At 43.2% G+C, this 27,626-nt stretch overlaps 1 protein-coding gene across 2 annotated transcripts in view; it reads right to left on the reverse strand.

The window, feature by feature from the left end:
- Nucleotides 1–27,105, reverse strand: part of lingo2 (leucine rich repeat and Ig domain containing 2) — a 540,448-nt gene extending 513,343 nt beyond the window's left edge. For both annotated transcript variants that reach the window (XM_079499246.1, XM_079499245.1), the window contains exon 1: nt 26,973–27,105. The gene's annotated coding sequence lies outside the window, so the exon portion shown is untranslated. The remainder of the gene's footprint in view (nt 1–26,972) is intronic.
- Nucleotides 27,106–27,626: the final 521 nt, after the last annotated feature.

Consider the following 27,626-nt stretch of genomic DNA (forward strand, 5'->3'; position numbering starts at 1 on the left):
CAATGCTCCTGTGGGGTGGTTAAGCTTAAAAATAGGTTATTCCTTATCGCTCCCCTTTTCCGGTCTCTGCTTCTCATGTGTTTTATCTCACAGCGAGGTGTTTGTGAAATAATCATTCTGTGGGTTATGGGGAAACCTGCTGAGCAGGCCGCTCTCACCGGGGTGTTCCACAGAACGCTAGAGGAAGGAAATACAATTCTGACGACATTCAGGTCTGCTCCTGAAGAGATGGATTCACAGCTCCTCTGTGTCATTTAATATACAGTGAGGGTCATACATTATTGCTTAGGCTATATCATTTAATGTGATGATACAGTATGAGGCTTTTAATTTCAGACTTTAAAGAAATAGCTAGAATCCAGTCGTAACCCAACCATGATAGAAGTCTACCATCCTACCTTTTGCTAAATCTAGTGTCATCTTATTACCCTGCCACAACAGTCCTGACCCTGTCCGTGTGGTGTGTGTGTGTGTGTGTGTGTGTGTGTGTGTGTGTGTGTGTGTGTGTGTGTGTGTGTGTGTGTGTGTGTGTGTGTGTGTGTGTGTGTGTGTGTGTGTGTGTGTGTGTGTGTCAGTGTCAGTGTCAGTGTCAGTGTGTGTGTGTGTGTGTGTGTGTGTGTGTGTGTGTGTGTGTGTGTGTGTGTGTGTGTGTGTGTGTGTCACGATATACATCAGGATATGTCAGGAATATTTTCACGATAAAACATTTTCAAGGGAGAAGGCCAAAGACATGATTAACATTTGGGTCAAAAAGGTCAAGGTGTGTAAAATACCAACAAAACATATGGTCGTATTTTCAAGAAACTGGGAGTGATCAGTAGACTGCTATACAAACAGGTGATTTTTTTTGTTGAAAGGTCAAGGTCAGAATGGAGACACATGAGGGTGGCATTTGTTCCCCAACGTAGTGCGAATGTGCGGGCAAAGTTTCTGCGTTCATGATTTGCATGATTTTGTTCAAAACAGGCCACTCCTACAACTTTAGTTGTAGCTAGGACGGAATATGAAAAATCAAACAGATCAGGTCTTGATCACATGACTATATTTGCGTGTAATTTCGATACAATCTGAAGGAGTAAAATGTGTTTTACATAAGTCTGGTTACGCTATAAAAGGCAGATGTGAAAAATGCAGGGCATAGGTTTTTCCTTGGCATCTGCGCAAACAAGGTTTTACACAGAGTAGTTATAGGTAAAAACACAAATAACTTGTTATAGCGCCACCACAAGGCTGATTTGCTCAGCCTAGTGAGAATGTGAGTGCAAAATGTCACGGAAATCACACGTTGTGTACATGATTTGAGGCATTTTGTTCAAAACGTAGCAGTCCTGCAAACTTTGGAAGACAATCTATAACAGGCCCATGTGAAAAATATTGGGCAGAGGTTCTGCTCTGGCATCCAGGGAGTGTGTGTGTCCACAGTTTCGCTGCAATCAAGCCAACGGTGATTTGCTGATCACAGACAGACACATGGACACAACAGTTGCCAGGGGGACATCTTTGGGCATGGGGTCCTCATCGTTGGATATGTTGTTCCCACAACCAAGAAGAGTATTTTACCCTTTACTGGAGGTCCTAGGCCCTAAAATGACCCCATGAGGAAGCGTTGACCTTTACTGAATTGCTTCAGTTTCAGTTCATTTGACCACCTAACTTCAGATTTGGGCATAATTACACCATTGCTTCAGTTTCAGTTCATTTGACAACCTTCTTTCAACTTTGGGCACTTTTACATGTAGGCTGACCCAAAGTTGAAACAGTTGCCAGGGGGACATCTTTGGGCCTGGGGTCCTCATCATTGGATATGTTGTTCCCACAACCGAGAAGAGTATTTTACCCTTTACTGGAGGTCCTAGGCCCTAAAATGACCCCATGAGGAAGCGTTGACCTTTACTGAATTGCTTCAGTTTCAGGTCATTTGACCACCTAACTTCAGATCTGGGCACCCTAACATGTGGTCTTTAAGTGGTGGGCCTGTGGTCATCTTAGTGGCTAGGAGGTCCAGTGAAAGGCCTACATACTCTCCCAAGATGGAGGAACGACATTTTACAATCTGGGAACCCTAGGCCTTTGTATGGCTACAATGTGACTGGTTCAATCCTACCCTAAATCTAGGCCTAAGACGTGACACCTCAAAGTGGGGTACATTGCATCCACTGGTCAATCCAAGGGCCTACCACTCCACTCTCTTGATATGTTCTTTCCCAACTCTTGGAGAGTATGTAGGCCTTTCGTCCAGGGAAAGTCCTACATTGTAGGACTAGTAGCATGCCAAAGTTTGTGCTATTGCCATTGAGAATGCATTGGGCGTTTAAGTTAAATAACTCAGAAACTACCAATCATTTCAAAGTAAAAAGTTCCAGCATGTGTCTCCACAGTAAGCTGAATTATAAAATGTGTGAATAGAGTTTATAGGTGAAAGTAATTTTTTGACGTGCCATAGAGCTGCCATTGAGCCCCATTATACATTTCTCAAATTTGAAAGCACTATATTTATAAAACTATGAAACATTTCAAAGATTTCTTTTCAGGCAAACATGTCCACCGTAAGATGAACCTAAATAGGGTTGAATGTGGTTTCTAGGTGTAAGTATAGGACTAGTAGCATGCCAAAGTTTGTGCTATTGCCATTGAGAATGCATTGGGCGTTTAAGTTAAATACAGGGGGGACATATTTTGACAGCAGAAACTGCCTGAATCCCTATTCCAAAGCATACATTATATATTTAAACTATAGCAATGGTACACTTTCAGTGGGTAGATCTTGTTGAGCTGGTCATTTTGAAAGTAGATCTCACGTCATAAATGTGTGGGCACCCCTGGTGTAAAACAGTCTCTCAGCCATGCCTTTTGGCCTGGCGGAGACTATATGTCATTTTTAGTTAACTACTCCTTTAAAGTTAGAAGATTTCGATTTAGCCAAGTTACGTGTAGGGTTGGGAACGTAAATATAATAGCTGGAATAGCTGCTGAATGATTAGGACGCACACTACATGAGCTCTGATGCCCGACAGCGACTCCCTGGTTCAGCTCCTGGGACAGGCGGGCCATTCTGCTGCAATGTCACTCCATTATAACTGTCCCCGTTTCCTGTCTCTCTCAGTGGCAATCAAAAAGCGACACACAAAAAAAAGCTTATAAATAAATACTGTTCTGTCATTGTCAAGGGTCTGGTGTCTTCAAGAGCAAATATTTCAGTATGTGCTGTAGATTCTATCTTGATATGCATAGTACGCCTAACGCCTTTCAGTGCACACCTCCATGTAGGCCATCCTGCAGACACATGTCAGGGCTTTGCTAGCAGCATTTCCTCTCCAAGTGGGTTGGCATTCCCTCCTGACAGTTCCCACAGGTACACCACCAGGGTTGATCACACTCTTCCATTTATACATATCCTGGACTTGCAGCCCTACAATCCATTACTGTATAATATATACACAGCACTACACCAGGTACACACACGACAACCAGTTCCAGCACATTAGTGTGCTCGTCCACAGACAGGACTGCCAATGCATTTTTATGAATAGTAACTAGTAGCTAGCCCAACACTTCCCATTAGCATGGATACACAAGGAACAAATCCTTGGAGCCATTGGTGGAAAGTAAGTACAAGTCTGGGCACACACACAACTGAAGATGTGTCTGACACACACACACACACACACACACACACACACACACACACACACACACACACACACACACACACACACACACACACACACACACACACACACACACACACACACACACACACACACACACACACACACACACACACACACACACACACACACACACACTTCCAGTAAGTTCTAACGAAAAAGGATATACTCTCAAGTTTCCTTATCTCGGTGGAGAGATTTACGGTACACATTTACGTACACTTTTCTTTTACTCCACCACACTTATTTGACGGTTTTATTTAGTATGTAGATTTTGATTATTAATACAAAACAGAAAACATACATTAAAATAACCACTCCTATGTAATACTTTGGCTATTCACACATGCTCTCTTGAGGTGAGCTTGAGGCTTGAGGTGTCTGAACTTAGTATCAAGCCTGGCTGAGACTATAATGGTTGTTATGCTGAGCTGTAGTGCACAAACATCATAAAGTATTTGTCCTTCAGCTTCCTGTCATCCAGGTGAGAGGGCAGTGAGAGGCCATGGCAATTGCATCGTCTCTGAATCCGTTTTGACAGTATGCACATTGTCCAGCTAGGCAGGTAGCGTGGAGCAGATGTAATCTCTCAAGAATTAGCCTCTCAAAGAATTTGCTGACTATTGAGGCAAGGACGACATGTCTCCAGTCATCCGGGCATGTAACCTTGGAGCGTTTGGGGAGGGGCATGGCGTGCACAGACATTTTATGGGGCAGGTGCTCACTTGTGCGGCGTGTGGAACCGCCGTCTGCCTTAATAGTGTGTGAGATTTATAGATTTTGGGGCATAAATAATGGGCCACATACTGTACACCAGGGGTTGCCACACTTTTTTGACTTGAGAGCTACTTTCAATATGACCAACTCAACAAGATCTACCCACCGAAAACATTATAATACCATTGCTGAAAATGGCTGAAAGCGGCGCTGGCATTACATATAAGTCAAATGCACTTGGAATGGGAAATAGAGGGGGAGAAATGGAATCAGTAGAGTTTTTTAATTGTGCAGACAGGAAAATCGACCAATGACAAAGCTTCTAGGAAAATCTTTGAATGCAGAATGCGGCCTCTAGATGTGTCAGAAACTAATTTAATCTTTGAATCTTTGAATGGGGAGAGAGTATGTTTTGCTGTTCGTCCGTGCGTGCATGCGTGGGCTGCAACTAACAATTATTTTCATAATCGATTCATCGGGCGATTATTTAAACATTTAATCGGATAATGGCTTTTGGATTTTTGCAATTACCTTTCAAATTTAGCTTGAAGTTGTTTTAGGCATGTTAACTGACAATGTTTAACTAACAATTAAAGACAATAAAAATGAATACTCCTTCAAAATTAATATTTTACCCCCTTTATCTAATTTTATTTCATTGTCATGCCTTGTACTTGATATGATACTGTAATCTGCAATGTGAAATTACCACAATAATAGCCTTAACGAATTATCAAATTCCAAAATGTTCTTAATTTTGCTTATCGTCTCCACCAGGCCGAAGGCATGGGGAGAGAGTATGTTTTGCACTCCGTCAGTCCGTCCGTCTGTGGACAGCTAATCTCCGGCACCGTTGGCTTGATCGCAGCCATACTCTGCACACACACTCCCTGAATGCCACAGCTGAACCTCTGTCCCAAGGTTTTCACATTGGCCTCTTATAGCCACCAGGAGTCCGCTTTGTGAAAAACCATTTTTTGGTACACCTACAGATTTTTTCCAAACATCACGCCATTTATGGCCATTTATGGCGTGTCATGGAGAAGACTGGATCATCACCTAGATCTGCATGGCGCCGGCCAGCAACTCTACATCTCACCTCACGCCACGGACACCATATTAATAGTTTAACTCGTGTTTCTTAACTGTGCCGTATTAAGAAGCTCTGTTTCAGCGTGATGGGTGTTTTACTGGTAACATTCATAACTAGAAAAAGTGCCCTTCCGAGCACAGGTCTCCACCAGGAGGATAGGAGTGTGTGTGATGTTTGGCAAAATGTTTAGGAGGATGTTTTTTCAACAATTTTCTTCATTTTGTTGAGGAAATGCAGAGCCAGATCACTCATAGCATCTCTGAGGATAGAATTCTGGATGAGCAGGACATGTGCAGCATTTTGTACAAAACGGGCCACTCCTGAAAACTTTGGAAGGCAATCTTAGCCAATCAGTGTACAATCTGAGAAATCCAACAGACTCGTCTTGATCACATGACTACAGAGATCATGTGTACCGATTGCCATTTCTTCATACGCCTTTGATGGCAATTGGATGATTTGAGGCATTTTGTTCCAAAAATGTGTTTTGCAAAAATCAACCTGTTGGTGGCGCTATAACAGGCCAATGTGAAAAGGGTGGGATATATTCCTCAGCCTAGTAAGAAAATGTGTGAAAGATTTCACGTAAATTGCATGCTGCGTTCATGATTTGAGGCTATTGTTCAAAACGGGGCAATCTTGCAAACTGTGAAAGCCAATTATAGCCAATTAGGATGGAATATGAAATATCAGACAGATCCGACTTGAGCACATGACCATAGAGATACTGTGTAACGATTTGTGAGATTTTTGGACAGAATCTGGAGGAGTAATATCAAAAAATGTGTTTTACAAAAGTCGGCCTCCTGGTGGCGCTATAAAAGGCAGATGCGGAAAATGCAGGTCAAAGGTTTTTCCTTGGCCTCTAGGGAGTGTGCATGCAACGTTTCACGCAGATCGGTGCAGTTTTAGGTCAAAAATGTGAAAAGCTGCCTCATGGTGGCGCTATAACAGGCCGTTCTGGAAAATGTGGGGCAGAGGTTCATCGTTGGCATCCAGGGAGTGTGTGTGCAAAGTTTGGCATCGGCCGGGTTAACGGTGCCGGAGATTAGCTGTACACAGACGGACGGAAGGAAGGACAGGCGGACGGACACACACACACACACACACACACGGACGGAGTGCAAAACATACTCTCTCCCCATGCCTTCGGCCTGGTGGAGACAAATATCTAAATACTGAATCGAGCAACTTAAAAACTGTTATCATGACCAGGTCAACCAGTGCTGTACAAGTAAAAAACAAAGAGCAAACAATACAATATAAACAGACATTACTGTATAGCATACAATGAAATAAGCACAAACAAACATTAGCACCAGTGAGGGAAAACACTGGTGCTAAACATCAGCTGGCCAGGGAGAAGAAATAAGGATTAAAAAATCTATCGACAGCTTTCATGTGTATGGTATGGGCAAATTATTACAGAGTCTGGGGGCAGCTGCCGCAAAGGCCCGGTCACCAATAGTTATTTCTTTGTTCGCTGGCACCTCCAACAGCAGCCGTTCGGCCGACCTCAAGGCTGTGGCTGGAGTGGTCGTTAACTAGATCTGCAAGGGACGGGGGTGACAACCCATTTTGAATATTAAAAGCATACATTAAAGGCTTGGGCCATGGCTCAATGGTCCAGGCACCTTGGCTGGTAATCCAGTCTGGCAGTGTGCCACGGGTTCGACTCCCGATCCCAACGGCCTTTACTGTATGTCTTCCCCCCATCTCTCTCCCCATTTCCTGTCAGCCTACTGTCTGTCTGTCCCTCCATAAAATATATAAATTAAAGGCGAAAGCCACAAGAAAACATGAAAAAAAAGAAAAAAAAGCATACATTAAAGTCTTAAAATCAATTCCTAAGCGGATAGGGAGCCAACAATGTAGTGAGGTTAAGACTGGAGTGATATGTTCTGGATCAGCGCCTAAGCAGCGATTGATTGATGCCAACATACAGAGTTAGAGTATTTAAATCTGGATTAAATTAATCTCAAGGTCGACTCAAGAGTAGAGCCGCTGCTTCTTGACTTGGAAAGGAGCCATCTTAGATGGTTCAGGCATCTAGTACAGAAGCCTCCCGAGGGTCTCCGTATGGAGGTCGCTGCACGTTGCTGCACGTCCCACTGGGAGGCGACCCCGTGGCAGACCATGAGACCAAGGGCGACATGGGGGGGGATTGTATCTCCAAACTGGCCTGGGAACGCATCGGGATCCCCCATGGGGAAGTGCCTAATGTTGGAAATGCAGCCCGGAGCGCTTTGCTGAAACTGTTGCCCCTGCAACCATCCCTCCAAACACTCCACATATAAATCTAAAAGTGTAATCGTGAAACTGTCAATTGACACCCTGTCAACCCCTGACAGTCTTGCAGTGACATGCCATACTACCCAGTCATAAATGTACTTAGTGCCTTTAGATAACCCAATAAAAGTATATGACAATGTGTGAGGTCTTCTTTAATTCTGTATACATCTAATTAAGAGTAAGTATGGCAATGGGTGACTGTATATTTGTGCAGAAGGACACAGTTAAGAGAATACGTTACATCTACAGCACTGGCCTTAAAACTTGGAGATCTCTGGCCCCGAATGTTCAGAGAGAACACACTGTGCTGAAGTGTGCACACATTACACACAGTCAGGAGGAGCCAGGGATCAAACCAGGAACCTTATGGCTCCTCTGAGCCACTGCCACCACCAAGTTGGATTGCCACCTTCTATGTGGAGAAATAATTCAATAAACAAACCATGCTCAATCTTCATTAATTTCACACCTACAACCACTAGTTTAAATTTTGGTTTTAACGATTACAACTTTCCAGTTCAGCAGTGTAGACTCAGCTGCAGCCCCCCGACAATGCTTGCGTACAGACTAGAGCACATTCATGGCCATGGCTCAACTCTGACGGGCTTGCTTATGGACGTGTCTGTAACGGAGGACACACATTGAAATGAATGGGTGGGTATTTTCTATGCCTTTTCCAGTTCTTATACAGTATAGATCAATTGGTTTTTGTGAGAAAATAAATAAGACACCAGTCCGTGTGCTCAACTCAAGTAGAGAAGTTGCAGTTGCATTCTTGCAGCAGTTCCTACACAATACATACATCTTTTGAGTGAGTATTTTGTAATTTGTTCAATGAATGCATAGACTCTAAGTAACTTTAAATGCTGTCTGTTTTTATATAGAGTCAGTTTGTGGTAATGTATGAAAAAACTAAAATAAATTGAAAGAATGAAACCGGTGTCTACTGCTATTTTATTTAATTTTTTTACAATATGGCGAAGACATAGGCCTACAGTAAATGTCGTCGGGATCGGGACTCGAACCCGTGACACACTGTGGCGCTGGACTACCAGTCAGGTGCCTGGACCGCTGAGCCACGACCCAGGCCCTACTGCTATTTTTACAAGCTCATGTGTTGAGGTACTATGGCTCTGCATTTACTGGTGGACAGCCCCTGAGGGGAGCGATTAGAGCCACCAACACTGAATCAACTCTAGGAAAATGAAACATGTCAAACCCGACCTGGCCCGACCAGTACCGACCCGACGTTTTCGGGCCGAGCCGGGCCCAAAAGTTATGCTAATTAGTCGGGCTGAGCCGAGGCACGGTGATTTTCCGTGATTTTTTTTTTTTTTTCTCCCTTTTTTCTAAGAATGTTATTATATTAAAAATTGCAAATCTGTTATTTGTGTAATGTGTATTGTGTATAGCCTACATGTATGTATTTATTATGAAGAGGGCTGCACTATAGGCGATTCACTTGTGACAGGAGGACGAGTGGAGGCGGGGGGGCGCAGCGCACTGGGGGGCGCAGCGCACTGGGGGGCGCAGCGCACTGGGGGGCGCAGCGCATTGGGGGGAGCAGCACACTGGGGGGCGCAGCGCATTGGGGGGCGCAGCGCACTGGGGGGCGCAGCGCACTGGGGGGCGCAGCGCACTGGGGGGCGCAGCGCATTGGGGGGAGCAGCACACTGGGGGGCGCAGCGCATTGGGGGGCGCAGCGCATTGGGGGGAGCAGCACACTGGGGGGCGCAGCGCATTGGGGGGAGCAGCACACTGGGGGGCGCAGCGCACTGGGGGGCGCAGCGCACTGGGGGGCGCAGCGCACTGGGGGGCGCAGCGCACTGGGGGGCGCAGCGCACTGGGGGGAGCAGCACACTGGGGGGCGCAGCGCACTGGGGGGCGCAGCGCACTGGGGGGCGCAGCGCACTGGGGGGCGCAGCGCACTGGGGGGCGCAGCGCATTGGGGGGCGCAGCACACTGGGGGGCGCAGCGCACTGGCATGCACTGTGCGCAGGCAGCACAGCAGAGAGAAGTGTGTGAGACTTGGCTGGCCTCTGGCTTTGAGCACCAAATGAGCTTCTAACCAGTGAACTTGCCAGCCCATAGGCCTATGCTTAAATGTTTTATAAAATCAATCGGATTATCACACGATAGCCGAAGCGCCAGGTTTTCGTCATGTTGCACTGAGCTAGCTCATTAACCCAGCTGGCTGCAATGAATAACCTAATCATTTAATCAACGGTCACCAACCGATCCATATAAATGGTTATGATATAGCCTAACTCTGTAAATGCTACACGTAAATGTATGATGACCACGCAATGTTACAGTCGTCCATTGCAGGCTACAGGCCATTTGATTTCCAAAATGCTTAGTATTATAACCACCGGTGGCGTGCCTCGTTATATACGCCAGTAATAAAATCATCTGTAAGCTGTCGAGAGCTCGAGACACGCCATGAGCGACGCGTGGATGGTTTGTAAACTTTGTAGGCTAGGTTTGTTCTTTTGTATTTGGACACCGAACGGGGACAATACTTGTCTGTCTGCTTCACTTCAGACAGAGGAAACTAAAGGGAGCTTTACTCACCACCACTGGAAATCCATTAGAATGATGGAAAACATTAACAGCCTAACGTGGGTTACATAAATCCTTTATTTCGATAAGTCCATTGAACTGCGTTCTCACTCTCACACAGACACACTGAACCGCTGCGCGGGCCATTCAGTGGCGTTTTTTTTTGTTTTGTTTTAGTCAGGCTTTATCGGGCTTCGGGCCTAACATTATGGTAATTTTTAGGGTCGGGCCGAGCCTCGGGCCGACCCAGTTAGGGTAGGGCCGGGCCTTAGTTTTTGGGGCCGTTGAGAACTTTAAAATGTAATAGACTACTGTGCAGTGTCGTTCGTTCTAGTGTTAATTGCCCAAGTTTGTATTGAAACAATTGATTATCATATGAATATGATATAACTTAGGCTTAGCCTATACCAGGGGTGCCCACACATTTATGACATGAGATCTACTTTCAAAATGACCAGCTCAACAAGATCTACCCACTGAAAAAATAAGTGTACCATTGCTGAAAATAGTTTGAATATATAATGTACCTTGGGGGGCTTTGGAATAGGGAGAAATTATGACAGCTGTCAAAATATGTCCCCCCCGTATTTAACTTAAACGCCCAATGCATTCTCAATGGCAATAGCACAACTTTGGCATGCTACTAGTCATACATACTTACACCTAGAAACCCCATTCAAACCTATTTAGGTTCATCTTATGGTGGACATGTTTGCCTGAAAAGAAATCTTTGAAATGTTTCATAGTTTTAGAAATATAGTGCTTTCAAATTTGAGAAATTCACAATGGGGCTCAATGGCAGATATTGGCACGTCAAAAAAGAACTTTCACCTAGAAACTCCATTCACACTTTTTATAATTCAGCTTACTGTGGAGACACATGCTGGAACTTTTTACTTTGAAATTATTTGTAGTTTCGGAGTTATTTAACTTAAACGCCCAATGCATTCTCGATGGCAATAGCACAAACTTTGGCATGCTACTAGTCCTACATACTTACACTATAGAAACCCCATTCAAACCTATTTAGGTTAATCTTACAGTGGACATGTTTGCCTGAAAATAAATCTTTGAAATGCTTCATAGTTTTAGAAATATAGAGCTTTCAAATTTGAGAAATATACTTTGAAATGATTTGTAGTTTCTGAGTTATTTAACTTAAACGCCCAATGCATTCTCAATGGCAATAGCACAAACTTTGGCATGCTACTAGTCCTACATCAGGGGTGCCCACACATTTATGACGTGAGATCTACTTTCAAAATGACCAGCTCAACAAGATCTACCCACTGACAAAAATAAGTGTACCATTGCTGAAAATAGTTTAAATATAAAATGTACCTGGGGGGGCTTTGGAATAGGGAGGCACTTTCTGCTGTCAAAATATGTCCCCCCCCCCCCCCCGTATTTAACTTAAACGCCCAATGGCAATAGCATGGCATGCTACTATACATTTTTGAAAATTATGAATAACGTACTGTGGATTATCAGCAACAGCAGTGATATGATATGATAATATGAAAGAAAAACAGTCAAACCAGACAGAACATGGTGATTTTTGTTCCATGGAAGGAACAAATTGTGACATTAAAAGCGATTTCAAAGGAATCCGTTGCTGCTCAAATGTGATACTGTGAATGTCCCTGTAAACTAGAACAGATTGTATAATAGAGCTCCAATGTGTATTAAGCCCTTACAGAGTCTAACACAATAAGAAAACAGCATCAAAAAGAATTGCTATTGTTGGAAGCAAATGGGTAGGGCATTGGGAAACACAATGGGTTTGCATCACTCAATATGCCATACCATGTTTCGTCATATTTTGAGACCAAAACAAACAGTAATGCCACCGTGACCCCACCTAATGCAGACAGTCCCAGAACAAAACATACCTGCTGCACAAGGCTACATGGACACGCATCATTTACATTTTTCCTCTTTGGAGGCCAACTGACAGACCGTTAAAACAAGAAGTCACAGACTTCAAAGAACCACAGACCCCCAAAAAAATGCAACAAAATCCAATAGCTAGCTCATTAGACTGGTTGCTATTGATGTGTGTATACAGCCTTCAGCCATCAACATGAGGCCTCTATACTGTTCCTGGGAGTCGATGAGTCAGAGCTGCGCACTGAACATGGCACAGCAGTTCTTGCTGCTATTATAGGCTGTCCATCAATATTCTTCTCAAGCTCGTGTTCAAAGCTGGAGACAAAATAATGTACTGTGTAGGTCTTCATAAATGTCAAGAACGCAGACGGCCCGTGTTCTTGCCATTTATGAAGACCTACACAGAACATTTCTGCGTAAAACAATGTTTGTGTGCACACAAAAACTCATTATGAAACTTATTTTGGAGAATATGATTGGCTGAAACATGATGGATACTGCATCATTAAGAAACAAAAGATGTGTTCTGATACCAGCAAAACATTATGCGGTTATATGGCCAGCTGTCTCTGGCTTGTATAGACTGTTGGAAAAACAATCACTTGTTCCCTACTGTAGTTAGCAAGCCACTCTGTACAACTGCTGAGCATAAGAATATAATTATAACCGTAAAATATAGCCTGACAACCTGCCAAGCTGCGTTATCAGCATTATTCACTTAATGTTCTCATTCATAACCTATTGGAAACGGATAGACCATTGCATTTACTTGTCATTTCATTATTATGCAATCGCCAGTAGAATTGCACGACCCCTTGAGACAGTATCTCCTGCAGCAACACATTTATGATATCAGCCCACCTGTCTGATGGGCTGCATCCAGTGCCCCAGAGTATATTAATGCCATTTAAAGACTCACTACCTGATCTGAGCCAGGTTTCACAACTCCACAGACAAATGCTAATGGAGGTTATTAATGTAAAAGGCAGATATAAGGTGTGAAAATCATTTTTGAGTAAGTAGTAAAGTAGGCAATTACTTCCAGGCAGCTTTAATAGCACTCAACATCTGTGTTGCATTTCCTCTGAACCAACATACATTAGAGACAATACATGTCTCTAATTCTCTTACATACAGAGCAGTGCCAACAGCTACAACAACAATGTCATTTCCATTGGATCGTAATGACAAATTACTCACCACTTCCTCCCCCTCCTTCAGAACTCCAGAGAAACAAGACAGATTGATTACTTTAGATGAAAGCTGGTGAAACATAGCATCTATTAAACACCATATGGTAGAGGATAACAATCAAAGTCACACTCCAAGTTAAAGCTGAAATAAATTATATTTGTAATAATAACATTTAACAAAATGACCCCCTGTAATAGTAATGTATTAAGAAGATCCAAACAAAGGCCTGCATTGCAGCTCATTGTTCGCTCTGCCAGGTGGAGATCTTGTGATCCTGTCTATAGTGTTATCTGTCCTCAGCTAATCTCACACACTACTAGGCAAATCAACGTCACATGTCTTGTGTTCACTGGCAGCGGGCCAAGGGCCCCAATTCCAATTTGTTTTTTTCACTACGTAATTTGAAAAGAAATGTAGAAATCACAGAGCAATTGGCCTTCCAGGCCATGGTATAAGCCTCCCAGCTAGGCTATGGCCCAGAACTAGCCAATCACAGACATGTGCAATGTGACAGCGGTGTTACCGCATGAACACAAGCAGACCCCACTCCAACTTCATTAGAGCAACTGACTAAGGTGCCTGGATTTATGGTCGTCGACAAGTTGCCCTACTATATGAATAACGGATGCTGCTTCTGGGCTCTGGCAGTACATGCCTACCTCTTCCACACAGGCAGCACCATACTGTAGTCACTCTGGATTACGGCCAAATGCCTAAATTGTAATTAAAATTTGAGAATGAGTAAGGTAACTCACGCAGATGCCGAGATGCACATATCGTTTCCTCTCCTGTTTGGAAAACATTAGCTATTTTTTTCTCTCTTTCTCCTTTATTTTAAAATTCTAGCACAAATTTAAAAAAATAGAATTGAAAGTCAACGTGAAAAAGTGCCCCTCGATGCACAGGTCTCTACTCTCAACCAGGGTAGGAGCGTTTATTTGGAAAAATGTGAAGTGGCAGTTCTTCCTCAGCCTAGTAGGATTATGCGTGCAGTTTCACCGCAATTGGATGCTGTGTTAATGAGTTGCAGCATTTTGTACAAAACAGGACACTCTGGCATCGCTGGCCATGCCAGCGATGCCAGAGAATAGCTGCAGACAGACAGACAGACGGACGGACAGACGGACGGACGGACGGACAGACGGACGGACGGACGGACGTCACACACAAACACGGAACATACTCACGGAACATACACAAAACATACTCTCTCCCCGTGCCTTCGGCCTGGTGGAGACAATGAGTGAGGCAAGTGAGGGGGGAGAGAGAGAGAGAGAGAGAGAGAGAGTAAGGGAGAGAGAACATAGATCAGAAAAGAGCAATTTAAATGTGTTTATTCATGCTAATGTAGTGTTAATTTGTCCAGGGGTAAACGCATCTGAACAGGTTGAGCCAGTATGTACAGTACCATCCACATCTGCTGTAGCATCCCTGAGAGACACTGGATCCACTTTCAGCAGAATCCCAACAGAATGTGAACAGGTTGAAAGAGCCATTGAACAGTGAGTTACAATTTAGGCATTTAGCAGACGTTCTTATCGAAAGAGCCTTACACGTGGCGTGAGATCAGTTTAAGTGTCCCAGAGTGCAATGAAAGAAAAATGCAACCATCTTTCAGCAGAATTTTAACAGGTTGAAAAAAGCCAGTACACAGTGTGTGTCCCTCTCCACGTCTGCTACAGCATCCCTGATGAGAAGATGCTGCCACCACCTTTGAGCAGAGAACTTGGACGGCACATATTTAGCAGCACCAGGTAGGATATTCCTGAGTGATATTCCTTCCAATCAAAATGATATCCCCCTTATTTGAGCACAAACGCCATGCCATTACTATCCCTTGTACCATACAGGAGCACAATATGAACATTTGATTATTAACATAATGGCACAGCCTCATATCAAGTCTCAAGTGTGTTCTCTTTACCAAGATCCACTACCTTGATTCTTTCCCTGTAAAAAAGAATTATGTTTAGTTTGATAGTCTCTCCATACTGCCTCTTCAGAGAGAAAGCGAGAGAGGCATTACTGCAAAAAGGCGAGTCGAGGCACACGCATTCCCAGAGGGACTGCATGTGCCACTATGACCACTATGCCAAGGCACTTACAGCCATGGTTCATGGCATGGTAAGATTCTTTCTTTTAAGGCACTTTGGATTAAAAAAAACACCTAATGGCATAAGAAATGGGTTATGTTCTGCGGTAGAAATAACAAGCGGTTTATAGTGTCTTGACAAGCATTCCAAACATTACACATGGGGGTTGAGAGTAAATAGAAAAGTTGTAAAGTACATCAATGAAACAGTAATTCATCTGTTAATCAGAGGCTGATTTGTCTTTGCCACAGCACACTGGCAGCATCATCTACTTCAACACTTTCACTATACCATGATACTGTGACAGTAAAGATGGCAGTTGGTCGTTATAACATTTTCAAAGACTGCCTTTCGTTAAACTATTTATTTAACATACACTGTTTGGAATGATTAATTGTTAGCAGCAAGAGGCTAGAAAAGGATGCACATAACTTCTACTGACAGCCGACTCTGGAGCCAATATATTCTCTGCAGGTTCAACAAATTCACAGGTATGCAGGAGGAAAATCACACACACGACTTTTGATGCTTATCAGTTCAGCAATGTGTGGTCTTAGACCCAGACACACACAGTCAGACTCAGACACAGACCTTCTAGCCTTACTATTCCTCCTTTGGGTTTACAGAAAGTATGCAAGCGAGTAATATATTTTATCCTGACTGATTCTTTCCCCCCTTTCCGGCCAGTCACTGTTGACGAAACATAAAGCAAGATAAATGCCGCCCTTGGACTGGTTGTCGTTGCTTACGGACCACAGATTATTTATGAAGCCTTGATTGCTTGCCAGACAGCCAACCCACAATGTATGTTATCTACGGAGGTTGGATACATATAATAGGCGTATGACAAGTGTACTGGAGGTAGGGCATGATGGTGTAGCTTGAGAATAATGTTAGTAATTATATGTGAGAATGGGGCGTTCAGTTTCATTAGGTACTGAAAGCCAAGTGAACAGCTTTATTCTCTGGATGTTATTGCTTCTGGCTATTTGTGTTTATTATCTTACAGATCATAGATTCTCTGCTGATTATCTATGCAGCCTTGATGTTGTGTGGGGGTGCTTATACCAGTTTTCTGCCTCAGAATGACTTTAAATCCTTTTAAAGTACATGCATTTGCATGCATTTGTCTTCTTGATGACATCATCGCAGACATAATGGCATCTAACAAAATATTACAGTGCATTATCAAGCTGTGTGGTCCGGGGACCCTGAGGGTCCTCGATGGGCTCCAGGGGGTCCCCAGCAGAAAGATTTGATATAGCATCACAATTAGTTTTAACAACCTGATAATCCCATAGTGTATAGAAAAGAAATAAACTCAATTATTGATTTATGCACTTCAAAATTACTAACAAGTTTGCGGTTCTCCAACTACCCTCTCCTCTAACCACTTTGGTCTGGTTGGGTGTATCAGTAGCACAGGCTCTAGGGACTGCTAGTGAAGCTTTTAGACTTGAAGTAGGGCTGTGCAATTAACTGAGAATATATCAAAAACCGTATTTAGAACCAATAATCAACTTCACCTTGCTCATGAAGGTTACTACTATTTCACCACCCAGAATGTTAGGAAAGGAATCTGGGAATGAGGGATTTGAGGACGGAGGAAGCAGGTCTTCCATGGTGCCATACGGTATGTGTGCGAGTTGCCTTGCAACATGGTAGGGCTCTGAGACGCCGTTTTATCCACCACACATTTTCACTCAAATCACAACTTAAACAAACTCACACATACCAATCTAAATGAAAAGCAGCAAAGTTTCCACACACTGACACCAAACATCGCACCACACTGAGCTTATCATCCTGCGTAAATAGACCTCAAACACTGCCCCATTTAGATGCCAGAGCATCTCGCCAGGACCCTCTTTTCTAAACTGACATATGTTCCCCACTCACTGCAGACCCCCCACCACTCATTCTAGGCTATTCTCCCCTCTGTTAATTGCCCGAGGTGCTTGCTGGAGTATTGTCTTTCTGTGAGGCTACGGAGAGTGCAAGGCTAATAGATGCCCTGCAGTCACAGCTTGTAGCGATGACAATGAAGAGAGTTTGGGGAGCAGCAGAATACAAAAGAGATATTACCAGGGGGGTTGTATATGGGGCTATATGTGACCTATGTGACAGCCAGGACAGGTTCATAAATGTCAGGTTTGAAGTTGCACTTGGGACATGTTTTCAATATTAATTAAGTATGAAGATCTTTGTTAGGACTGTGTGCCAGTCAGGTATGGCTGACTTTGATGAGATAGGGTGATTTCATCTTGTTATGGCTCTGTACAATGACAAAGGACAGAGAACATGATGGTGTGGTTGTCTAGGCAACGGGTTACGGAGACAAGGCAAAAGGCGAGACGTGCGAGCAAGCAGAGGCACAGACATGTGTGAATGGACGGACACACAGTCACACGCAGACATGCACACACCAGAACATGCAGGTGAGCACGGACATGTACAAGACTGACACGTGGAGTGATGCAGTGTACAGCAGACATGTAAAATACACAGACACTCAAGAGACATGAGCTACAGATACAGGTGTACATATACTGTATGTGCACATACATACCGAGCAAAAGACACAATGAAATGTTGAGCCGCACGCACGCACTGTCACACACACTAGTCACGCACGCACTGTCACACACACACTAGTCACGCACGCACTGTCACACACACACTAGTCACGCACGCACTGTCACACACACACTAGCTTTGCCCCCAAAGTATATTCAATGTAGACATTGGCAGCTCCAGAGCCAAGTCTCAACAGTGGGTCATTAGAGGAGAAGAGAGGTTTGGGAAGGAGGCTATGAATAATAGTGGCAGTGTGCCACCACTGGTAGTGATCATTATGCGCGGTCATGCCGACCTGCACCACTATAGTGACGGGCCCGCATGATTTGGTCTCAGATTGGGTGGGCCTAAATTACAAAGTAATTTTCCACCTCAAATCTATGCTCTGGGATGTCACTGAGCTCATTGCTCCAATCATGCAGGCCCGTCGCTCATCGTTACATCTACGTACACTACTTTGGTTGTCAAAGTAGGGTCTGGGGACCCCAAGGGGTCCTTGAGGGAGTTCCAGGGGGTCCCCAGCTAAATAAAAAATAGTTAGGAACCAAATGGACCTTTAAGTCTGTAACTCAGAGTGTACAAATGGAACCACATTGATTTTACAATATAAATTGTGGTCCTAGAGGTAGAAATGCCTTTAAATGGGGGTCTGAGGCCTAATGCATGTCAAACTGGGGGTCATTGAAAGTAAAATAGTTGAGAATCACTGCTAGAGCCGTAAACATCTTCTCTTATGGGGGTCCCTGGCAAATCTTTTAAAATGGGGTAATAAGGCTAATAAGTGTCAAGTTGGGGGTCCTTGACATAACATGAAAACATTTGAGAGCCACTGTACTAGAGGTTCAGGCCGCCCCAACCTCGAACCTCTAGTGCAGTGTTTCCCAACCTTTTTTCTGCCAGGGCACACTGTCTGTCTGTCTGTCTGTCTGTCTGTCTGTGTCTCGCAATCTGGCCACGCTGAATCACACGTGTTGGTTCAGCGCAGTCAGGCAAGACTCCTCCCTAAAGTTTCCATAAACTTCACTTGAAAGTTACGTTTGGGAAACTTAAATAATTGTGAAACAGCGAACGTTTTTCTAACATGAAGGGCTTCTGTTGCGTGCTTCTGTTGTACAGCGGCGCCTGTGCCTTCGAACATGCAGTGCAGTTAAGCACTGCAGCTCCGCCCCAGCCGATCTACAAGTCCACCACATGTCACTGTTGCAACACTGTGTGGGTTTATAGGTCACCTCAGCTGTGTTCGACGCCAGAAAAAGCAGCAGGCTCTGGACCGGAGCGCACAGAGGTATAAAGCGGTGTTTGTTTTTTTAAGTAGCTGCAAGGCGAGTACAGGTGATGTGATGGCCCAATACAAAGCCATAAATTACACGTAGCCTGCGGAGTTAGTTCAGTCAGTCACACTCGAGGGAGTTCATGCCGTGCTCAAAGGCGCATTCTATACTCAAGGGGTTAACATGCTGAATTTCTATGTGGGTGTATAAGTGTGTGCAAGTCCCACACGTCATTCGCTGATGTGGCAGTCAGCTGACCAATTGGGCGGGCTACTTAAGCTCACTAGTCTGCATGCTCTTCCTGCCTTCCTTCTGCTATGGTTCCCGGTTGTTATGTGATGTTTGCTCCCACCACCACCGGTGGGCTCTGTTATTTATGTTCCCCATGGGGGGGTTCATTGTATATCTATATCCCTGCTCTTAATGTTTATGATGGTTAATCGTGCCGAGCAGGGAGTAAATGCAGCAGAGCCGAACGCCAAGATAAATATCTATGCACACTTGTATTCTCATTCTATAATAAATATTGGTTAAATCTATTCCGTGAGTTGTCTGACTGAAATTAGCATTTCTATGGCCGAGGGTAGCTTCACTAAATGGACAGGCGATTGTCTGTGTGTCCGTGATGGACGAGTTGTCAATGGACTGCAGCCCAGCTATTGTTGTCGGGGAGGGAGGTGTTACATTCATTCGATTTCTTTGACGGCACACTTGGGCATTTCAGACGGCACACTAAAGGCACACAGATTAGGAAACACTGCTCTAGTGGCACTATGACATGCCTATATACAGTATGATATGTATTACTTTACAAATCAAATTTGCTTTGTGGATTTTACCTTGAACCTCAACATTGTCTGCCTTGTGTCCATAGAAGTGTGAAAATGTACAACAGCAACCATATGCAGTTCAGTTGATTATGGAGTAAAACAAGAAATCAAGTTATTTGGAGGGGGCTTTAAGTTGCACCTGGATCAAACCGAGCATAGTATTTTTTACTCTACTGACGTACTGTTATCAAACTGCTAATAAAATACTCAATAAATCAATCAAGTTGTAATGCTTTAAGGTTTGGATGCATATGTAGCAGAGGGGCTCAGAGCTTCTGCCTGCTGACCAAAAGCCTAATATCTCCCCCACCCAAGACAGAAATTCTCTTTAGGCGAGTGGATAAGATGTTGTCTTATCATAAATACTATAGGACAATGTTGATGAACTTGTCCTGTTATCACAGGCTTCATGTGACACAGGCTTTATTTCTCAATATGGCAGCAACACACATGTCAATTGTATGGTGATGTCCATTTCATACAGTCAGTGGTTTGACTCCACACTGAAGATTTATCACCACATAAGCATCATCACTTGTATACATCCCCATCCACTTACCACCTGCCCAGACTATGAAGCAACTCAAACAACTACCAGTTTCTCAAATCTATTGTCTGGCAGAAGACAGCTTTCAGGTCTTTCAGTGCTCGCTATTGGTTGGTTGTATCTTACCAATCTGGGAATTAAAGCTTCAAGTTGTTGTTGCAAGTCATTCATTATAAGAATGGACAAGAACAGCAAACACTTAACAAGTTGCGTGCGGGAGAAGGATTTATACGTGGTTCAAATCTCAAACGTCACGTGCGGGAAAGGGATTTCTACGTTTACCGCATGTTTTTATTGATTACTTTCAATCGTCTTTCTACACACCCGGGCACTTTATCAACTAGCATTGGATGATAGCACAACACTCTGATCACGTGATCCCAAAAAAAAAGAAAAAAATGCCTCTCCCCCTCCCTTCCTGAAAACAGCACGAGAGGCAGCCCCAGCCCCCGTATTGTCACGCAAAGGTTGCTCGCGCTCGGAGACTCTCATGCAACTCGGGGCAAAGAAATGGCTTCATAACCAAGCCAATCGTGTCGCTGCAGTCTTCTGTTTCTCTTTGTTTCAGGGAGGGGAGGGCTCTTTCCTCTCATGTGACTTTCAACGGAGGGGTTGTGTGTGTAATCTGATCCGAGTGTGACGTCAGTGTCTCTTCGTCAGATTTCTCTCCTATTTTCTTCATATTCAAACTAAAAACGCACGGATTGTATCGCCTGTGCGAGCGGTTATTTCTTTATCATGATGATCAACGCCGGTCAGATAGAACATGGCAAATGTGTTGTGTTGTTTGGCAGTAATACTAACCGCCTCAAAACAGTCGTTCCACCTCGGAGGGAACTCACAGCGCGAGCACGGCTTTCCGAGTTTTTATGTCAGACAGCGTCTCATAAGCGTCTCATAAAACCGTTTCTAATTAGGCTTTCTGTTCACGAAGAGTACGCTACTACAAAAGCAGGTGTTACATAAAGGTGCATATCTCCAGAATGGAAGATGGTAAAATCACAATTTGTTTTAAAAATTAGAGTGGACAAGTTACGCTTTCTTTTGAGGTATGTGATTCTCGCTATAAGAGAACATTTACTGTGGGCCTCAGACAAGGTCCTTCGTTCAATGCATCACCTTTAGCACAGGCGGAATAGCTCTGCTCAAAATGGCCAGCATTCAAATTGTTAAGATTAACAATGAAACTGTCCTTACATGCTCAATGCCCTAGACCAGGGGTTATTAACCGATTAAGAACCAGGGACCACCACCCTGACTAAGAATAAACGTGGGGAGGGGACCACTGTTGGGACGGGGGATATGGGTGTGGAAAAGACTAAATAAAGACTGAAATCATAGATTTCACAATACCACGCCAGACTTCCCGGTCCTTCATTGACATCCCCAGTTCCTGCTTACTGATGCATGTGTCCCTAGCGATGACATCATGGAACGACAGTTTTCTACCTCTGGTCTGCTTTGAGGCAAGATTCCAGAGTAGAAGGGAGAAGGTTGCCGTATATTAGAGAAGTCGACGGATGGCTCTTCCAAGAGAGATTAGAAGGCGGGTGTAAGTGCCATCCAGTCGTTTCTCTAGTTTCTTTGAAAGTGTCAGAGCCATAGAGTACAATCGGCCCGACGGTCGTCCTAAATAGTTTTACTTTGAACCTTACTGGGGTGACCAGATCGTATGCATGTCATTCCTAGTAATTACTAGTAATTTCCTAATAATCGTGATTCAACCAGGCAATATGTCCCTTCTTGAGATTCTAACTATTTTCTGTGGAAGACTTCCCAGCAACTAACAACATTGACGCGTCATCATACGCCACCAGGTCATTTAGTGCACTGTTCCTCAACTAGTGGTCGATAAAAAAATGATACCCACACAACACAATCATATAGAAGCACAGCATGCAGTATTGGTAAAAGGTATACTGCTAAAACAAAGATTGTACTTTAACACTGTATTATAGCGTGAATGCTATTTCAGTGCCCTGAAGACAAAGTTACTTTTTTATAATAGCATCAAAAGAAACCATTTCAAAAGGAAAGTGTAAAGTTGTTTCCTTTCTATTTTTAAGTCTTCATCAATTCATCATGCTGCCTCAAGCTCAAACCTTTTTTCTTGCCTCCTTTTGTTTTTGAGGTGAGTGAAATTTGTTGCAAATAAAAAGTCTCAAACAGCATCCATTGCTCTCCTGTGCAACACATTTCTTATGTTTGTCAAGCTTCATTAATCGCCCCATTCAATTGCATCCAGAGCAGTCACTGAAAAACACTTTCCACTTTCACAACTGGTCCTTGGAGGCACAACAGAGGAATCCAGACAAGAGGGTGTGTGCGTGTGTGCGTGCACACGTGCATGCGTGTGTGTGTGTGTGTAGTCTCCTAGATTGATTTTCCCATCATGACTTGAAATAGCATATTTATTGATCGGGGGGAAGGGGAGGGTGTTAAGGGTGAAGGTAGCCATGGAATGGGGGATTTTATGAAAAGGCACTTGTAGACCTTTTTCCCCTCTAGGTTGATCGGGCCAGCACTACCGTGGTGGTGTCAGGTGTAATGTATCTACTGTATGTTAAAAGCAGCACATTTTGTCTGAAAAGGGACATTTTTGCAGACCGGAAAAGTATTTTCTACCAAACGCTATATCAAATATTCATGCTGGAGGATGAGGGGATAAAGAAAAAAAATCTTAATGTGAAAAAATATATAATGACGGTTTGGGCGTGATGTGGCTGTTGACCAGAAGATAATGCATGTCAATGACAATATTCAGTAGTTTGTTAAGCAAGAAACAGCAGTATATCGACTTCAATGTTTACATTTTAGATTTCTCCAATGACCAAGTTCTAAACCAATTAAAGTTAGTTTGTTAGAAACAAAACCCTAAATATCAGCCTGCATTCTGATCCATCTACCAAACAAAGTTTGCTTTGGGCATTACTGGTTTTGGCCATTTTGTTAACAAATTCCGGAAAATATATTTCCCTCCGGCCATACTGGTGAAAAAAAAAACATGGCTGCAAGTGTGCTCTCTCTCTCACACACTTTGACACAGCCCTATGAAGATGGAGATATTGGCATACCGGTACATGTTCTGAGACTAGTAATGAAAACAAGGTCAAATTCAAGCTGTGCAACACCAAGTTGTCCTACCACAAATACAAAAAATGTGTATGCATTTGTAGATGAAGCATTCAACTAAGATGCCTAAAGAGACTTCTCACCAGCTATCCATACTAGCATCACTACGAGGTTGTGTCGCGTGCAGGTCAAACCACTGCACATAATCACAAACATGGATACATGGAAAACATTGTCCTAGCTGTTCCTTTCAACGTAACTTACCACTCGATTTGGAAAGCTCTATGAGGAGGCTGTACAAGATGTTAGGCCGGTCACAATTATTACATAATCATCTATCGCAATTATTTGAAATAATCGCAATTATTTGAAATAATCGCAATTATTTTGTCATAATTTGCCTAATCGTTTCAATGTTGAAAAGGAATGTTTTCTTTATATATATATGTTCAATGCCAAAAACACAATTAAATCGTCAATCGCAATTAATTGTGTGTAATCGTCAACTTAAATTTGTAATCGTGACAGCCCTACAAGATGTCCACAAAAGCATAAAGTACGATGTTCGGAGCTTAATAAAACATTAATTTGAGCTCATGCTAACGATATCAATGGATCGGTCGCTAAAACACAGACATGACCCCTAGTAGAACATGGGCGGTTAACACTTTTGGTTGAAAATACCATAACACAGCTATTTTTTTTATTTTCGAGAAACAGAAACTGAAAAACCGCTATGTTTGGACCAGAAGGCGTCAAAAGACGGTCTCGGCAGTAAATTATTGAATCAACACTGAGTCCCAAAGCTGGCTCTAACCACATGCACGGACACCATCACCTGTGACTGTGAGTAGCCTACATTTAGATTTATTGCAGACAAGCTAAGCCAATCAATGTTATTATTCTGAACTAAGTGCCTATTTTTGTGCAGTACCGTTATATTGCTGTGTTCTTAAATTCTGCAATCATCTATCATTACGCACAAATGGCATGCACAATCAAAATGCGATTAGGCTGTGATTGAAATGTGATGAAATGTGATTAGGCTTTTTAATTTGTAGGTGTTTTTTTATATTACTACTTCATGTTTAAATAGTTTTCAATTCGCAATATAATGCTTTAACATACTGTATGTTATTCATGTATGCATAAAATTGCTATTTGTTTATACCAGATGTTTGGTAAACTGTATTTATTCTGGATGTTCTGGGTGGCAGTTTAAAATCCCTGTGCAACCACCGCTACCAACCAAATGCATTAACCATTGATACATATTTATAAAACATTTATACATATTAAAGCTTAAATATAGAAACTGACTTCACTGTAGTTAATTCATAATTTTTTGCTCGGTACCTTATATTATTTTGGGCCAATGGAGGAGTTTCAAATGTTTGAGTTATCAAGGATGTGTGCTGACCACATGCTGCCCTTCGAGTCTGCAAAGAATGCACACCGCATAATCTCACAGAAGCAACACCACCAAAGGCCTATGTTAAGCTGGGAAACATTATCTCACAGAAGCAACACTTCCAAAGACCTATGTTAAGCCTGGAAACATTATCTCACAGAAGCAACACTTCCAAAGACCTATGTTAAGCCTGGAAACATTATCTCACAGAAGCAACACTTCCAAAGACCTATGTTAAGCCTGGAAACATTATCTCACAGAAGCAACACCACCAAAGGCCTATGTTAAGCCTGGAAACATTATCTCACAGAAGCAACACTTCCATAGACCTATGTTAAGCCTGGAAACATTATCTCACAGAAGCAACACTTCCAAAGACCTGTTAAGCCTGGAAACATTATCTCACAGAAGCAACACTTCCAAAGACCTATGTTAAGCCTGGAAACATTATCTCACAGAAGCAACACTTCCAAAGACCTATGTTAAGCCTGGAAACATTATCTCACAGAAGCAACATTTCCAAAGACCTATGTTAAGCCTGGAAACATTATCTCACAGAAGCAACACCACCAAAGGCCTATGTTAAGCCTGGAAACATTATCTCACAGAAGCAACACTTCCAAAGACCTATGTTAAGCCTGGAAACATTATCTCACAGAAGCAACACTTCCAAAGACCTATGTTAAGCCTGGAAACATTATCTCACAGAAGCAACACTTCCAAAGACCTATGTTAAGCCTGGAAACATTATCTCACAGAAGCAACACTTCCAAAGACCTATGTTAAGCCTGGAAACATTATCTCACAGAAGCAACACTTCCAAAGACCTATGTTAAGCCTGGAAACATTATCTCACAGAAGCAACACTTCCAAAGACCTATGTTAAGCCTGGAAACATTATCTCACAGAAGCAACACTTCCAAAGACAAAGATGTTAAGCCTGGAAACATTTAAGGCACATGAAAACTAACACACTGTTAAGGGACACTTTTTATCCACAGTAATTTACAAACAGGTGGCTTTTTGCTCTGAATATATTTCCTGTTGCTATAATGGCAGAGGCATTTAATTAGGCTGCTTCCACGACAACACGTGCAACTTGCTTGACCACAGGTGTGCCCAGTCATCAAATAGTAGGCTAAATTGGAGGCAAAAATCTAATGTGTTTGCTATTTTTTTAACTATCAAATTAATAGTTTATTCAAATTCAATGAATAGAAGAGTTATTTTCCATTTATATTACTTCAATTTTGGGTTAAAACACATTTATATTGCTTGATTTAGGCTACCTTCCTCCCATTTGATGGGGAAGGAGGGTGCACAGTATTTGGAGAACTCAAAAAAATGCATCAGAAGCTCATTTGCATCCTGAAATGATATTTGTTTGCCTGATAGAGCTGACTGAAAGCTGCTTCTCCAGCCTAAAGCCACAACATTGTGTCAGTGATTGACATGCAGTGAATGGCTACAAAGCTACTTCTGTGCCAAAAAGGATTTCAAATATCCAGGAGCAAAAAGAAATACAATCTCTCTAATCCCTAAAAATAATTTCTCTGAATTCAAATTTGCCACTTTGTGCACAGTATTGTATACCTCAAAGTCTCAACATGACAGAACAGTCAATATGTGCCGATTGTGTATTCCGGAGGCGTATTGTACGCAGCCCGAATGAAACATCTAAATAGTATCAAATGTACTGCCACTGAGACAGTACATTAACGTTGATAATCTTTCATTAGGTTGTCACCAACTCACCATCATGCAGACGTCTGGAAAGACGGGAAGCCACGGCCCTGTTCTCCTCTTCTGGAATGGAAGCCACGGCCCTGTTCTCCTCTTCTGGAAGGGAAGCCACGGCCCCGTTCTCCTCTTCTGGAAGGGAAGCCACGGCCCTGTTCTCCTCTTCTGGAATGGAAGCCACGGCCCTGTTCTCCTCTTCTGGAATGGAAGCCACGGCCCTGTTCTCCTCTTCTGGAATGGAAGCCACGGCCCTGTTCTCCTCTTCTGGAATGTAAGCCACGGCCCTGTTCTCCTCTTCTGGAATGGAAGCCACGGCCCCGTTCTCCTCTTCTGGAATGGAAGCCACGGCCCTGTTCTCCTCTTCTGGAATGGAAGCCACGGCCCTGTTCTCCTCTTCTGGAAGGAATCTGTTCCAGTCTTTTAGTCTCCCGGTCGGTGTCTTCCTGCCAGGTGCTGCAAAAATTACATCGATTAGAAATTCACACACTTTATTTTGTGGTGGTGTCACCATCCATTTCTTGCCACTTACTCTACCTCGCGCTTGTGTTCCTCATTTACTTTTACAAATAATATTCTGTAAATCTAGATTGCTTTGTGGAAAAGCATTCACGTGCACAGGTTTACAGGGCATGCAGCTCGTCTGTGATTGATGGTTTCATAATGCAAGAA

The sequence above is a fragment of the Electrona antarctica genome (genome assembly GCF_951216825.1).
Source record: "Electrona antarctica genome assembly, chromosome: 1".
In the NCBI taxonomy this organism is placed as follows: Eukaryota; Metazoa; Chordata; class Actinopteri; order Myctophiformes; family Myctophidae; genus Electrona; species Electrona antarctica.